Source organism: Lycium ferocissimum, chromosome 10, assembly GCF_029784015.1.
Source record: "Lycium ferocissimum isolate CSIRO_LF1 chromosome 10, AGI_CSIRO_Lferr_CH_V1, whole genome shotgun sequence".
NCBI classification, from domain to species: Eukaryota; Viridiplantae; Streptophyta; class Magnoliopsida; order Solanales; family Solanaceae; genus Lycium; species Lycium ferocissimum.
The window spans coordinates 34,974,625-34,990,816 of record NC_081351.1 but is presented as its reverse complement, the minus strand read 5'-3'; the positions used below and the strand labels follow the sequence as shown (position 1 = coordinate 34,990,816).

Here is a 16,192-nt window from a genome sequence, read left to right as displayed (position 1 = left end):
GCCTTCACTTATCAAAAAAACAAAACAAAAAATAAAAAACTTCATACCTCCTTGTAAAATTTACTTGCTTATCAAGAAACCTTGGGCATAGTAGTTTCACCACAGTGTACATAAGTTGACGTTAGTTATCAACTTACATTCCTAATAGTTTTCTGAGTTACATCCTGAACCCTTCACTTGCATATCGAAAGTGACACTTTCATTATAAGAAATTTAAATAATGTATCACCCCCTATATCTCGTTAATTTGTTAATATATACTACATACAACCATTAAAATATAATTTCTACAACATCAAAGACAACTGACATAGTCTATATCAGAATCACTTTCTCTTATACTAGTATGCTTGATAGGAAAATAATTAATGTCCCTATTTTTAAAAAGATTAGGAAAAAGAACTACTTTCATGGTAATACTTGATTTCAAATTTGGTTCAAAATATACATCATGTTAGTAATAGCAGAACAAGATATTCTCAATATTCTTAATTGGAGCAGTATTTGCGAGTTAATTTGAGAAGTAGAATTTTTTTACCAATAATACCATTAATTTTTTCTGAAGATTTTTGTTAAATGTGGAAGTACAAAATTATGATTTAAATGTGAATTTCCTAACAAAATTTTAAGTACACTAAGTTCATTAAAGTTATATTTGTTAATAGTATACACATGTTTCCAAAAATTCAAAATACACAGATAAAAACAAAGTATTATTGAATCCTTAAAACTCAACAGTTGCAAAACTATTGAAATTTCTATGTGCCGACCAATATCTAATCTAATATTCTAAAAAACAAGAGTCACAATAACTTGTGGTTTATAAAGATAAGGAATATTTATATGTTTCGGTACTTAATATCTTACAGGTTTCTTTAATTTATGCTATACATTACTATTATATAACATGTAATCCACAACCATTTCGTTTGATTAACAGCCAAATTAAATTTAAAGTAATACTTTATATTATTTCGACTTTAATGTGACATATTGTGCTTTTCTTACCGTTTCAAACTATTAGTTTAATGCATCCTTAATATCTAAAGCAACAAATTATAAGAACATTCTGCCCTAACCTTCACAAAGGTAGACCTAGGTCAGTAACCAAAATAGGCGACAGCATAAGAAAGCATTTTGGTAGAAGCAGTTATTTAATGTCATAAATTTCAAGCGGGAGGTTGCTAGAGAGCTAGACAGAGAAACAGTTAAATATTGTATGATCACTCAAACTTTAAATTCAACAATCTGAGAGATAAAAGCATTCATGAGTAATCCTTCTTGTTCCAAAATAAAGCTTTGAGGAGTTATCACATGTGTGTGACGTGATCATAGTCCATACACTAACAACTATTTTGAAGTTACAGGTGAAAAACAGTTTAACCTGTGCATGATGGATTCACAAATAACTGCCTTTAACCACTTGGCTGCATCCACTCCCTCACCTACTTGTGTTCCAGTTTTATATATTTACATTAGAAACAAAAAATTCAAGTCGAATATTTCTCATATTTCTTATTTCAATGATTTTCATATTCAAATTTAAAGATAAAATAGAATTCTTTCAACTACAAACAAAAAAGGATGATATAGCAGCACTAGCAACAAGCAAATTACAAGCTAGAAGAGGTAAAGTAAAAGGGCATTACTCGAATGCTAATCCTTGCTTCTTTTTTCAAAAATCAGATGTGCCGCTCAGGCATTGAATCGGTCTCCTTATCAAGTGAATAAAGTGAGTTCGTTAGCAATTCTTTCTATAAATCCTAATATGAATTCATCTACTGTAATTCAATCTGTACAACACCTATCTAAATTCTAATATGAACATTTATAAATCCTATCGCCACTCAACTTTGTTTATATGACTTTTAGATCTCTCTATCCAAGAATTAATCAAATAAACCCATTAAGCAGTTAAAGAAAATAGTGATATCAATAATTTTGTATAGAAACAAGTTCACAGTGAGGAGGGGAAAAGGACTTACATTAATTATTATGCGTGATCATAGGCTAGAAAACCATTAATATTGTGGCGTAGGACTTACATGTTAAAAACTTAAGGAAAAGGAAGAGCATTGATAAAGTTGCAATACTAGTTGATAAAATATTTTTTCTTATCGTAAGCAACTTGTAAGATCCAATACGACAAAAAACGATCATCCTTCAAGCCTACAACTCTTTATTCTACCCCTCAATATGGACAATGCCCTAAACTTCAACCATAACAACATATGATTAAACAACAGGAATCATTTACGCAAGATGAATTTTCAATTCTCTAGGGAAAAATCCTTAATTTATGTCAGTACAGTGCTTAAATACAAGAGAGTAGGTTAGGTAGCCAATCCATTTGACGCGGTAAATTTCTTGGAATATGATCTCTAAACACTTTTAGAGGAACAAAGCTAGTTAACATTACAACAACAACAACAACATACCCAGTGTAATTCCACAAGTGGGGTCTGGGAAGGGTAAGATGTACGCAGACCTTACCTCTACCTTTATGGGGTAGAGAGGCTGTTTCCGATAGACCCTCAGCTCAAAAGCTAGTTAACATTAAATAATATACTCTTAGAGCAATAGGTAACAGTTAACAAGGTGTTCAATTTCCACTGTAGGCTATTAAAGTGGTAAAACAGTCAATTTCATGTTGCTCATGTGTCTAGCTATCTGTATTTTACATGATGTTGCATGGATACACTTTAGATCAAAAACACCAAATGTTATGACAACATTAACAAGATAATGCAGGCAGACCATAACACAGCTCCCAGGAGGAGACATAAGACAGCAGCACTAAGATTATACAACACAGATAGGAAGCATATTTCTAACACACGCATGACATAAAGCAAAAGTTATATTTATAACTTCATGCTATTCTTTTAACAACTGTGACGAATTAGTGCCAAAAGTGAAAAATGCAAAACAAACAAACAGAAGAAAAGTGTACATGCAATAACAAATATGGAGGCAGCACAGAGATTTGACCGAGAAACGTTGAAGTAATTCTTTTTTACTGAAATACAGAAGCGAAATTAATTGCCAACAGTACTTCAAAGTGCAACATCAAAACCAAGACAAGATGCTTCAGGACCTCGTAAAGAAACGAAAACTCTAATAACTCACAAGGAAAAGCTTTGTGAGCTAAAATAAATTGCAAAAATAAGAAAATGCGAACTTACTGAAACGTAAATATTAATTCAAGTATGAGAGACAGCATTACGCACCTGAAAAACGAAGCAACCGAATTTCCACAATGCTGGAAGTGTGATCACATATTAGTATCTTTTAAAACTTATGATCTGAAAAAAGTTCCAGAAGGAAATTGAAAAGGCAAAACGAAAAATGATTCTGATCAGCAAGTTGCGATAAATCAAATGATGAAAATGAAAGGTAAAAACTACCGCAAAATGCAGTCAATTTAAAAGTCAAGGAGAAAAAAAGTGCATAGCTTTCCAGCAACAACAAAAAAAAAAAAGCATATGATAATAAGTAGTTTTTTTTTATCAGGAACCAAACAGAAAGTCGGTGAATTGAACCAGCAAGCATTGGGATTCCGTCATGGAGTGATCGAAAAATCAATCGGACAATCCGTGGAAAAGATGCACTGAGAATAAAAGAAATCGATTTGCGTTTGCAGCAGCAGAAAGAGAAATTATAGAGTGTACCTACCAGTACAAGAGTAGGTTTCATGGAGATGAAAGTCGAAAGAGAGGGAGTAACGAATAGGGAGGGGAATAACAATATCTGCGTCAAGAATAAAAATTACAAAGGACGGGGAGATTCGGATGAGAAATTTGGGGGGTGTCCCCACGAGGAGGAAAGGGGGTGTTTGAGGATTCTCTGGGGACTGCTGCTGCTGTTTCCCGGTGGCCCGACTCCTTATTATTTTATGGCAAACCCGCCTTCATATACTCCGCTGGGTGACGGTCAGGTGAGTTTTTTTTGGGGGCAACTTACAACACTTTGGGATTTTTTTTATTTTTTTATTTTTTTTTAGGCATAATAACTATATTTTTGCTAATAATTACATTTCATAGTTGTGGCAAGCCCGCGCTCTTATGCTTCCACAAATGAATAAATTTTGGAATTTTTTTTTCTCTGGGTGCCGGTCAGGTGAGTATTTTTTGGGGGTAACTTTCACAAATGACTAAATTTTGGAATTTTTTTTTCTACGCATAGCAATTATTTTTGGTAATGTGTATTTAAATTCAATTGTATTTCAATTTGACTGTATTTCGTTTTATTTAATTTGGCTATACTCATTCGTAGTTACTTTACACTGTATTCAACTTATTATATTTAAATTCGGTTATATTCAAACCACATAAATGTAAAAAAAAAAAATCAGCTGTATTCAAATTCATTGTATTCATTTTTATACTAAAAGATTTCGAATGCAATCAATTCGTTTGTAGTCATTTGTAGCTACTTTTACACCGTATTCAACTTATTATATTTAAATTCAATTGTATTCAAACAACACAAATACAAGAAAATACAGGCATATTCAGTTGTATTAAAATTCACGATATTTATTTGTATACAAAAAGATCTCCTTCGAAATACAAGCGAAAAATACATAAGAAACACTATATTTTACAATAAAAAACAAAACAAATACACTCATATCTGAGATACAAGAAATAAAATATACTCGGATTTGAGATACAAGAAAGAAAATACATTCAAATCTGAGATACAAGAAATAAAATACATTTAGATCTGAGAAAATATACTCAGATCTGAGAAAAATTCAATCGATTGGTCATGAATTTCGACCATAGAAGATGACGATCATGGAGGAGAAAAGGGCTATAGAAGACAACTGAAGAAAAGCCACAGATCAAAAATGAAGCTCTGTGGGTCTTTGATCAACGAGAAAAGAGCTGGAGAATTTAGGAGAATTATGTCTAATAAAAAAAATAGTGAAATCTACTCCTAGATGTGTCATGCTTGGAGAGGAGAGTTGAGGGAGAAAAGAGACAGAGAAGGTTGAGGGAAAAGATTGGATACAATGAAAAGAAGTATTAGTTACTTGTGTAATTAAAATATAACATTTAGTTACCAGATGTCATTAAAGTGTAGTTACCAGATGTCATTAAAGTAGGATTCAATAAGGTAGGATTCAATACCTAATTTAAGAATGGCCAAAAGAAGAAAAAAAGGATGCATGGTTGAGGACAAGAGAGAAGATCGCATCCATGGAAATTTTGTATGTCAGATGTTTGAGAATCTCTCTTCAAATTTACTTGTTGGGAAGTTAAAGCTTTAAGCATATCCTTGCTTCGTCCTCTTATGTACGCAATTCTCTGACTTTGTTCGTGACCAACTGGGGTGGAAGGTAGTTGTCGAGGAGCAGCTGCAAAATGGTAATTTTCCCTTTCAATAGAAGTAGGGAAGGCCTCCTTCCCACCATCCTGACCTATTATTGATAGGAATTTACCGATGTTGATGATAGCTTGCTTACCAAGCCTCCCACATGAGAAGTTAATTATTAGGAAAGAAGCAAGGAAGAGGCGCAATTGTCTGAAGCTTTGATTCTCCCCTTGTAGTAGTAATACTTGACTTATCACGGCATTGATTCGAAAATGAAATAGTAGCTAAAAAGGTCAAAAACAAATAAAAAGAATACAGACACAGATTGATGGAGAGAGTGATGGAGGGCAATCACGAACGGATATCTAAAAAGTAAAGAAGGCTAAGGTCGATATAGTCTGGATAAGCAAGTCATCTATCTTGTTTGTGAGGTATTATGATTCTAATTCACATTATTCATGTAGGTAATAATTAATTTATTTCTTTCTTGTATTACCGTCAGTCTAAGGAGAGGAATGGAAGTAGTCATCTTGCTTCTTTTCTTTGTGATATGATCCCAATTGGCACAACTCCTTCAAGGTATTTCACTCATAGCCAAGCAGGGAAGCTCCAAGTACTTCAAGCCATGATCATAAGGAGAGGAGCGTTGGAAGAGCTTGAGAAAAGGATCTCGAGATTGTACAACATTTGGGAGATAGCTTGGGAGGAGATTGAAGAGGAAGCTACTACTCAAAGTGGCTAGGAGCGCAATGATGGCTATATGTGCAATCTGTGGCTAAGGAGTGCCATTAATGGCTAAGAATACAATTTGAGGCTAGAATTGCAAGTTCAAGGATAGGATTGTAATTCAAGTGGAGAAGAGCCCATGTTGGGTTAATTTCACAAAGTCCCACTCCAAGAACTTTGTAGTAATAGGATTTAGTATAAATAGAACCCTTAGCCTTATTTTCATGCACCTTGAAAATTGACCTTATTTTCATGCACCTTGAAGATTGATGAAACTTAGTGTTCTTGAGAGATTGTTTAGCTTAGTATTAATCATCATTTGTTTGGTTAATTAAGCGTTATTTCTTAGTTGCTACATAAATCATTTCCATTGAATTCGTACTTGGATTGCTCATTTGTGGAATTCTATTGAATCTTCTTTTGAATTCAAATAGTATAGGTTCTTAGGGTTGAATCCAATTGGGAGGATTTGGGTTTACATACCCAAGTTTGCCCATAGATTTACTATCCTTTGGGTCTTGCTCCTATCCTCTCATCCCCAATTCTTTTTGTTTTCAATTTTCGCATTTCTATGTTTTTGATTTCTAGAGTTTGGCTATAGGAATCCTATCATTTTGTATCAGAGCTTAGGCTAAAGGATTGTTCCTACAATTCTTAATCCTAGGTTCTTCATAGTTTAAAAAAAAATCAAAAATTGATGTTAGGAGTTAATTTGTGTTGATTTGAGTGTAGAATTGAGTTCACAAGGGTCAAATATAGTTGGATACAAAGTTTGGAAGTGTTTGGACGAGTTTGGAGTAATCTACCATTGGAGGGTCTTCAAGCTTTGAAGAACACAAATTGGGTTTTGCTGATTGGAAGCTTATTTGGGTCTAATTCGTATTGAATTCAGATCCGAAAGTCGAAGCAAATTTGAGTTGACATTGAGGTACTTAGCAAATTGGGTGTTCTTAGTGATCTTGAGTAACCTTCATAAGGAAGAAGACACTCCAAGGGACCATTTGATCCAAAGTTTTCAAGTCAAGTTAGGAAAAGGGGTTTTCCTACCTCAAAAAGGTAAATACAAGGTTGAGTAGGGCCCAAGAAGTCAGCTAATTCAAAAAATCCAACACAAATCTCAAGCTGAACGAAGTACAAGAAGATTTCACTGAAGAGAAGTACGTCATGTTGTACGGACCATACATAATTGTACGGACCGTACAAATCCAACCATATCCAGTAACAAGGATTTGGAACTCACTGTTTTGTGACAAAGAAAATACTACCGCGAAATACTAGCCATATAAAATAAAACGGACCATATTTTTGTTGGAGTCAAACCCCTACATCTTGGCCGTATAAAGAAAAACGAACTGTACAATTCAACTGTATCTAGTAACAAGGATTTCAAAACTACTGACTTGTGACATCAAAGTACGACCAAAGGAATACGGACTGTACATAACAAGTACGGGTCGTATAATTTCCTGCTCCAATAATACATCATAAATACTGGTCGTATTTTTCTTAAGTCTCAACCGTATAAAGGGAAAAAAAATCCAAGGTCCAACCGTATATTTCAAGGTAATCGTATCTTGATTCAACTTCCATTTCTTTCACTTCTTTTAGCAACTCGTGATCGATGTTACTTGTTGTTAACTAGTTCTTGAGTATGTTAATTAGTTCGTGCTAATTCTTCTTAAGTTTTTTCATTTATTTCGTCGAAACTTTATTGGCTCTCGTCCATTGCTTCGAGTCGTCCTTTATTCATCTAAACAAGGATCCACTCTTTCACAAAGGATAAGAAACCGTGTGAGTTTGATTAGTCAAGTGATTCATCAACAACTTCGAAAGAGCACGGGAGGTAAGGCTTGAGAGTTTAATACGAATGACGTGAGGCTTTTACCACTAACATCATTTGCTAGTTTTTGCAGGTTCTCGTGTCTAACCGAAACAATCAAGGTGAACAACTCTAAGGTGTGGAGGACCTGTCTATGTAGCGGACTCCTTGAACATGATCATTAGGCAATAGCGGAGTTGACATCGAAAGTAGGAGGGATAGAGGGGAGAATAGGGAGTTTGGAGACGAAGGTGGTGCAAGTTGAGAGTTCAAGTAGAGTGGACACTCCCCATTCTCAAGTTGAAGGTGATGTGAGTAAGAATCCGGAGACGAATCCAACCCTTTACCCTCGACAAGCACGAGCTTTATGCTTTCCCCACACCACCACCTTACCTACCCAAAAGATTCCACAAACCACACAACCTCCCTTCCAAAACACTAATCCATAAAACTACCCCCAAATGTACCGAACTAAAAGTGAACCAATACCCCAAAGAACTCCACAGAACATTCCCCAAGCACCTCAACAAAACCAACAACAAGATCCCTTCCAAAATTAATTCCAAAGCCCGTTGTTTGATGAGGAGGTGACGAGGTTCAACAAAAAATGTGGTGGGATAAACCGCGTAATGGAGGAAGGCATGGTCCAATGGCCCATAGGGGTAGAGGAAGACAAGGTGGATTTGTAAGATTTTTGGTCATGAAGCTAGGTTCCAAGTTCATGACGATCGAGGAAGATGGCAAGGATATGAGGAGTGTGGAGAGAATGATCATAAGTTAAATACCATCAAGCTGACACTACCCAAGTTCAAAGGTAGTAGTGATCCAGAAGAATTTCATGAATGAAAGTTGCTAAGTGAGAGGATATTCCTCACCAACAATGTGTCGGAAGATTTGAAGGCAAGGTATGCCCTCACTCAATTTGAGGGGTATGCATCGACTTGATGGGAATCCAAAAAGCAAGATAGGGCTCAATAACGAATATTTGATCTTCTACTTGAAATGAATTGGTTGAGCTTATGGAGACGAGGTATGTGCCTCCTAACTACTACCAAGAAGTACTCAAGAAGGTATACATGTTGAAACAAGATGCAAGAGTGTTGAAGAGTACTTTGACGAGTTCAAAAATGTGAGGATGAAGTCCAAAATCGAAGAACATGTGGACTACACTCTCACAAGATTTGTATCTAACTTGAATCATGAAATTTCCAAACACATCAGGTTATAACCTTATAGGAGTTTAAATAAAGCTTTCCATGATGCTTCTAAAGTTGAATCGGATTTGAAAGAAGAAAGATCGTACAAGGCAAAGAATGCTACGACTTCATCATAGAGCAAGAGCAAAGATAAGTGGAAATCGTCCACTTGGGAAAAGTCCAAGAGCACTACTCAATCACCTCAAGCTAAGTTTGACTACAAGACCAAGGGTGATGACAAGGCCAAAGGAGGTAAAAATGTTAAACCTAACTTGCCTCGTCCATCTACCTTTCAATGTTTCAAATGCCAAGGTAGAGGCCATATTGCAAGTGATTGTCCCAATAGGAGGTCAATTGTGGCCTTACGTGATAGGTACCGTATTGATGATGAAGAAAAGGGTGGGTTGGTACTAATGATGACGAGTAAAAGAGTGAGCATGAGGGAGAATCCGAGGGTAAAGTTGAAAAAAGGATAGAGGAGCGATTGAACTTTGCCAATTTAGCTAGGAGAATCATGAGTGCATTATCTAGAGAAGAGTTTGATCAAAATGAGAATCTATTTCATGCTAAATGCAAGATAGTTGACAAGGTGTGTTCGTTGACTATTGATGGTGGGAGTTGTACAAATGCGGTGCCAATTCTTGGTTGAACACATGAAATCCCCCACAAGAAAACATCCTAGTCCCTATAAACTCCAATGTTTCAATGATTGTAGTGAAATAAGGATAACCAAGGAAGCTGTTATCAAGTATAGCATTGGTAGGTATCAAAATGAGATCTTATGTGATATGGTACCTATGCAAGCGTGTCACATTTTGCTTGGGAGGCCTCGACAATTTGATAGAGATGCTCAACATAGTGGAAGGTCCAACAAGTATACATATGTACTTGGGGGTTAGAAGTTTACTCTTGCCCCATTAACACCCTATCAAGTGAGCAAAGACTATAGAATCATGAAGGAACTCTGAGAGAGGGTTCAAAAGGAGAAAATGGAGAAGCGTGAAAAGGAGACGTTAGTTGCTATTGGTGGAGAAGGGTTATCTCAAGATGGACTCAAGAGGTGTATGTTGGCAAGGCCAAGCAATTGTTTGAAAAGTATTGATGAGAGGCACTTCATGGTGTGCCTTGTAAACAAATATCTTTTTTTGCATGCTAACCAAGATACTAGCACTTTGCCTAGTATTTTGATTTCTTTTTTATAGGAATATGATGATCTATTTCCGAAGGAGATGCCTAAGAGATTGCCTACATTGAGGGGTATTGAACATCAAATTGATTTTGTGTCGGGTTCTCAAATTCCCAAAAAACTGGCATATAGGAGCAATCCGGAGGAAACTAAGGAGTTGCAAAGGCAAGTTGAAGAGCTCCTTGAGAAAGGTTTAGTCAAGAAAAGTCTTAGTCTATATGTCGTACCGGTGGTTCTTGTTCAAAAGAAAGATGGCACATGGAGGATGTGCATTGATTGTAGAGCCGTCAACAAAATAACAGTAAAATATCGACATTTTATTCCTAGACTTGATGATATGTTGGATGAGCTATGTGGTTCAAGTGTGTTTTCGAAGGTTGATCTTAGAAGTGGCTATCACAAATTCGAATGAACCCCGGTGATTAGTGGAAAACGGCCTTCAAAACTAATTTTGGCCTTTATGAGTGGCTTGTCATGCCATTCAGCCTAACTAATACACCTAGCACATTCATGAGATTAATGAACCATGTCTTGAATCCATTTATCAATAAATTTGTGGTTGTCTGTTTTGATGATATTCTTGTGTACAGCAAAACAATTGAGGAGCATATAGACCATTTGAGACTAGTATTTGACGTCTTGTTGCGTGAGAGGTTGTTTGCTAATCTCAAGAAATATTGTTTTTGTGTTGATAAAGTGGTGTTCTTGGGTTTTATTGTGAGTGCAAATATTGTGAAGGCTGATGAAGAAAAGGTGAATTCATTAAAACTTGGCCAACTCCTAAAAATGCAACCGATGCGAGGAGTTTCCATGGGTTGGCAAGTTTCTATAGACGATTTATGAAGGGGTTTTGTACTATTACCTCTCCCTTGACCGAATTGATTAAAAAAATGTTCTTTTTGTTTGGGAGGATGAGCAAGAGAAGGCATTTCAAGAGTTGAAGTCTATGTTGAGTTCGTCGCCATTGTATCAATTGCCCAATTTTGAAAAGACCTTTAAAGTTGAGTGTTATGCTTCCAGAGTTGGTATAGGTGGAGTATTGATGCAAGAAGGCAAACCATTGGCTTACTTTATTGAAAAGCTAAAAGAGGCTTCGTCGAATTACTCTACTTACGATAAGGAGTTGCATGCACTTATGATGGTATTAACCCATTAGCAATATTATTTGTAGTACAAAGAATTCGTGATTCGTTCGGATCATGAGTCCTTGAAGTATTTGAAGAGCCAGTTCAAACTCAACAAAAGGCATGCGAAATGGGTTGAACTTATTGAAGCATTTCCTTATGTAATCCATTACAAGAAGGTTAAAGAAAATGTGGTTGCGGATGATTTGTGTAGAAGGTATGTTTTGCTAAATACTATGACTTATAGGATGATGGGTTTTGAAAGCCTCAAGGGATTCTATTCTCAAGATCCCGATTTCAAAAAGATTTATGCGGAGTTGACTCAAAGGAAGAGGGTTGACCGATTCCAACTTGTTGATGGGCTCTTGTTCAAGGATGGCAAGGTGTGTGTTCCTATGAGCTCATAGAGAGAGTTGTTTGTAAAAGAAGCCCATAGTGGAGAGATAATGTGACATTTTGGAGTGGCCAAGACACTTGACACTCGGCCTCAAGGTATGCCTTTGGATTCGAAGATGAATCTTCTCCAAGAAGGGGAGGATGATATGATCCCAATTGGCACAACTACTTCAAGGTCTTTCACTCGTAGCCAAGCAAGGGAGCTCTAAGTACTTCAAATCATATTCATGAGGAAAGGAGCATTGGAGAAGCTTGAGGAGAAGATCTCAAGAGCGTACAACATTTGGGAGATAGCTTGGGAGGAGATTGAAGAAGAAGCTACTACTCAAAGTGGCTAGGAGCGCAAAGATGGCTATATGTGCAATCTGTGGCTAAGGAGTGCCGTTCATGGCTAAGAATACAATTCAAGGCTAGAATCGCAAGTTCAAAGATAGGATTGCAATTCAAGTGGAGAAGAGCCCATGTTGGGTTAATTTCGCAAAGTGCCTATTTAAGGCTTTGTTGTAATAGGCTTTAGTATAAATAGAACCCTTAGCCTTTTTTTCATGCACCTTGAAGATTGATGAAACTTGAGTGTTTTTGAGAGATTGTTTAGCTTAGTAGTAATCATAGTTTGTTTGGTTAATTAAGTGTTATTTCTTAGTTGCTACATGAATCCTTTCCATTAAATTCATACTTGGATTGCTCATTTGGGGAATTCAAATTGAGTCTTCTTTTGATTTCAGATAGTATAGGTTCTTAGGGTTGAATCCAATTAGGAGAATTTTGGTTTCATATACCTAAATTTGCCCATAGATTTACTATCCTTTGGGTCTTGCTCATATTCTTTAATCCTTTCATCCCCAATTCTCTTTGTTTTCAATTTCTGCATTTCTTTACTTTTGATTTCTAAAGTTTCAACTATAGGAATCCGGCTTATCGCTTTAGATTTGCGCTTATGTCTCTACTCTGCTTGGTTTTCATACCAGTGGGCCCATGCTCTGTTGTTTGGCTTTATTATCTTAATTTCATAAGCGAGCTTGAAGTTTGAATTGAATAGATAGTGAGAAAGGCGTCTTTCGTGATTCAAGTATTAAGCTCAAATTCATGATTGAGAAAGAAATCTTTCAAACGCCGCTTTAGCTAATCTATTATAAGGTAGGCTCTTTAGATAGATTGTCTTAAGGTGATAAAGGCCCACATATTTAAAATCTTGACTCCCTAAAGGAAAAAGGAAAATACTTAGCTAAATGGGTAAAGAAGGTCGAGCTCTTTCAAAACTTGCTCCAGTCGCCTAAAGTCTTATGGATTGATTCTGGGGGATTTAAGTGTGTCGCACCAACCATCTTCTAGTTCTTGGATAATCATTTCCGGCTAATGTTTGTTGCAAGGGCTAACCCTAACCTTTATGCGTAGAATATATTTAAAAGATATATTTCCCTTCTTTCACTATGCCCTTTTGCTCTTGAATAAGGAGCGCAAGAGGTACTATCATATATAAGAAAAATCGTTGCATTTTGGCAACAGTGAGCCCTCTCTAACTAAAAATTTGATAAGAAAAGTACGAAAGGATTGCAATCTAGATTCAAGATATGTAGTTGTCCACACCACTTTCAAGATTGGTTGAGTCTTAAGTGTATTTTAGTACTCTTCTGTGTGGTTTGCGAGCTATGGCACAGGAGTTGGGTTTACCCTGTGCGCACCCGAAGGGTAGCGGCTGCGGGTTCCCGTGTCATAAAAAGAAGTGTATTTTAGTAAGAGTATAAAGGATCTGGTCATCATAATTATCTAGCCACTCAAGGTTTACAAGGTTTTACCACTATAGGGCCCAATTGTCATTCTCCAACTACTCAAATCGTCTAGGGATAGGATCTAGATTCGGTTGGGAGGATTTGGTGTGTTTCAAAAGAAATAAAAAGATGGGTTGTTGGCTACCTAGTTAGTAATGAGGTGTTGCGGAAGCCCGACTGAGTCTCCAAAGCTGGAAAGGAAGTTGCTCTTTCTGGCCCCTAGCAATAGACTTAGCAAAATGGAGCATTAAATCGTGAAACAATGTGTCGATTCATTCCTTTATTCCTCTTTCAGCCCAAGTAAATTTCGAATACCCTTCATCTCTTATTTTCTCGTATACCTTCTATTTTCATAGATTGCTTCCAAGCCGGCTCGAATGTGATGAATAAATAGATATTTGTTGGTGCTTACTTGATTCACGAGTGACGGAATAAGGTGGCCAAAAGCGATGAGCGATCACGTCGAAGCTTGGCTCTAGCCGACAGGCTAGCAGTAAGCTTGGCTACATCGAAGCGCTTACCAGATGTAAAGGAAAGGGCCTTCTCCACTAGAGAAGTATGTGGGGGGAAATCGCATGTGCGGTTCTTAGGGGGAGAGCGCTAGTAGGAGCCATCCCATCCCTATAAAGTATAGTTGGGGCTCAATGCAAGACCAGTCCGAATAAGGAAAAACTCCAGAAATTGCTTCAAAATAAGATACTTGGATTGACCCTTTCCTGATCCTCCATGGGAGAATGAGAGGAAAAAGGGATCAAAATATCCCATCAATGAGGGATTTTCAAACTACTAGTCATATTCATATTCAAGTTGAAAATTTTCTTCTTATTCTTATTGTGAAAACGAGAAGTCAAAGAACTAGGACAATTATCAGTACTAGTTGACTAGTGACATGATTCAATCGCTAGTATATCAGATTGAATAGTCAAGCACTAAGTTTTGTATTTCAAATTGGGTATCTTTTAAATCATCTTAAAGTAAGTAATTACTGTATAACAATTGTAGGGATTTAATAGCTCAGTTGGTTAGCTAACTGAACTTTCACCTTGTTGGTGACGGTTCGAATCCCCACCCCGATTTTCCCCTTCCCCTATCCCTATGTAATTAAAAATAAAAAATAAAAAATAAAAACTGTATAACAATGCTCTTATTAATAGTTACAACATAGTGGTTCCTACATTATTTAATCACCACCTGATCATAAACTTACAAACTATTCTTAAAGTAAGTAATCACTTTACAATAATTCCTGTCGTTATTACTCATTACTAATAATTACAACAAAATAATTCCTATATTAATTAATCACCGCCTCATAAACTATCCCTACATAATGATCTCCAAATAAGTACTAGCAGTGAACCAAATTTGACCCCAAACTATAATTTTCTTATCAGTTGTACTAAAAGAAAGATGCAAATAAACAAACAAAAGAAAAGTGTACGTGCGATAACAAATATGCAGATTCGACTAAGCAAATATAATTAACAACGCTACTTTAAAAGTTTAATATAAGATGCTTCTGGTCTTGAGTACTATATATAGCGCACCTGAGAAAATAAGCAACGGCTTTTCCACAAATGCTGGGTCGTTATTATATGCTATGTCTTCCAAATACTTATGATCTGTAGAAAAACAATTAAGCAATTAAAATATGATTACGACCAACAAGTTGTTTACTAAAATACGTGATAGAAGAAAAATTAAATATGACGCAAATTAAAGGTAGTTCGAAAACCGAAGTCCGTATAAACGCAAAAAATTCCAGTAGAAAAATGAAACTAATTAAGCAACTACTTTTCCACAATGCTCTCTCGTTACATGCCATGACTTTCAAAAAGTTTATGATCTGAAAATTCCAGTAGAAAAATGAAAAAGCAATTAAAAAATTACTACCAAGTTGTACAATCTTACGTGATGGGAGAAAAATTAAATATGACGCAAAAGTATCGAAAACTCAAGTCCGTACAAAAGGAAAGATGAAAAATTGCGTTTAGCTTTCGAGAAAGACAACGAAAAAGTGAGAATTAAGCAAAAATAGAAAATCATATGAATCAACACCATAAACGCAAGAACAAACACTGAAATTCAAAGAACAAAACCTTTAGAAAAAAAAAATAAAGCATCAAAAAATTAATCGGACAATTCGATTGAACTATTGAAGAATGATTATTGTGGCATTTTGACGCAAAAAAGGAGATGAGAGAATTGAATTACGTACCTGTAAAAATAGTTTTGTAGAGATGGAAAGAGAGAGGAGAGAGAAAGGCAGGAAAAACATCTGCCTGGTGAATAGAGGGCTTTATATAGGGGAGGCACGGACTGTGGTTGGTTTGGGTTTAACGGGTCTCTTGGGCTTGCTGCTGTTTCAATGTGGCCAACTAGTCATTATTTTATGAGAAACCGGGTTTCCTTTTTGCTTACTGGGGACACAGTGGCCAACTGGTATTATTTTATTTCTTCATATTTTATTTAATTCTTTCTTATTCTTATGGATTCATATAACTTTAAGTGTGTTTGTTATATTTGTAGAAAAAAAAAAAAACTATCTCAAGATCATTTATATTTAATATAAGAAAACATTATGGGAGTGGGATGAAGTGGGGAGTGGGAGTTTGGGGTGGCGAGGGTGGAATGGTCAAGCTGTGGGTTCCACA

General features: G+C 36.1%; 1 long non-coding RNA gene across 3 annotated transcripts in view; it reads right to left on the bottom strand.

The window, feature by feature from the left end:
* LOC132033583 (uncharacterized) overlaps window positions 1-15,935 on the bottom strand; it is a 31,739-nt gene extending 15,804 nt beyond the window's left edge. Inside the window, exons 1-3 of one of the 3 annotated variants that reach the window (XR_009408819.1) lie at window positions 15,757-15,935; window positions 15,086-15,384; window positions 3,231-3,305 (exon numbers count right to left, since the gene is read on the bottom strand). This is a non-coding gene — a long non-coding RNA (uncharacterized LOC132033583). Of the gene's footprint in view, window positions 1-3,230; window positions 3,306-3,675; window positions 3,946-15,085; window positions 15,385-15,756 lie in introns of those variants that run through there. The other 2 variants (XR_009408818.1, XR_009408820.1) reach the window with 2 other exon arrangements.
* Window positions 15,936-16,192: the final 257 nt, after the last annotated feature.